Source organism: Theobroma umbraticum, unplaced genomic scaffold (genome assembly GCF_002168275.2).
Source record: "Theobroma umbraticum cultivar Fairchild unplaced genomic scaffold, ASM216827v3 scaffold_81.0, whole genome shotgun sequence".
In the NCBI taxonomy this organism is placed as follows: Eukaryota; Viridiplantae; Streptophyta; class Magnoliopsida; order Malvales; family Malvaceae; genus Theobroma; species Theobroma umbraticum.
The window spans coordinates 972,755-973,873 of NW_018397268.1; positions in this window are offsets into that span (position 1 = coordinate 972,755).

Consider the following 1,119-nt stretch of genomic DNA (forward strand, 5'->3'; position numbering starts at 1 on the left):
GTTTTAACAGTATTATTTAAACATGAGATATTAATAGTTATACAAGTAAAGACAAACACGACACGATTATTTAATTGTATTAGGATCTTAAAGATATATACGGATATATTTAATAAATATATAATACGATACGATATGATTAATACGTTTATTAAACGTGTCGAGTTAAATTTTATATAACATAATTAATATGATTAAAATTTATATAATTTATAACCTGTTTACACAATTAATACTATTAATATGATCAAATTAAAATATATACAAATAAATTACGATTCTATTGTTTAAATTTACAATAAAAAAATTATAAACATCATAATATTTACGAAATATAATCAAATTCAATATCAATAAAAATAAATCATCACAAAAATATTAGTATTTATGTGAAACAACAAATAGGTATTATCCACGTATCCGAAACCAATCCTCCTGCAATAAGAAAGGCATGCCTTCCTCAGTTTCAAGAGGACTTCCTTTTGTTCTTGAAATGTCGATCTCCAAGGATGGTACCTAAAGGATGCATCCTTTTCATAATTAATGGAAGGAAACTTGGGGATCCCATAGTTAAGGAAAACATCTACCACTTTGAAGTCCTATTCAAGGCCATATCTTACATGATTTTAAAAGTGAAATCTTACCAAAATTTAATTATTATTTTATATATCGAGAGTAGTATTTGTTTAATTTCACAAGCGAGTTCGTACATTTAAAATATGTTTATTTATTGATTGATTTAAGAAGTAATGGACAAGTTATATGATAAAGTGACACATGGTTCTTGTCGAGGCTTACAAGCTGGGGAAATAAACAACCATGAATGTTAGTATTGTTGCTATGATGAAAAAGAAAGACATCTGACCTTGAAATTTATGTGTCATTCAGGGAAGTCGTAGTTTTAATTTGCTAAGGAATAAGGTGTAAATGCCAATTGAGCTTGACTGGCTTACATATTTTGTTCAGGCAAAGTGCATGTACTGTCCTATGATGCTATTATCATGGACTGCAAGGTTAAATGGAGCTAGTGTTGAAGTGTGTGGACAGTTGTAGCTTGTGCTATTCGAAGAGAAGGAGCTATTGGAAGGGGTACGAAGCAGGACAAAAGTTTGGCGCCCC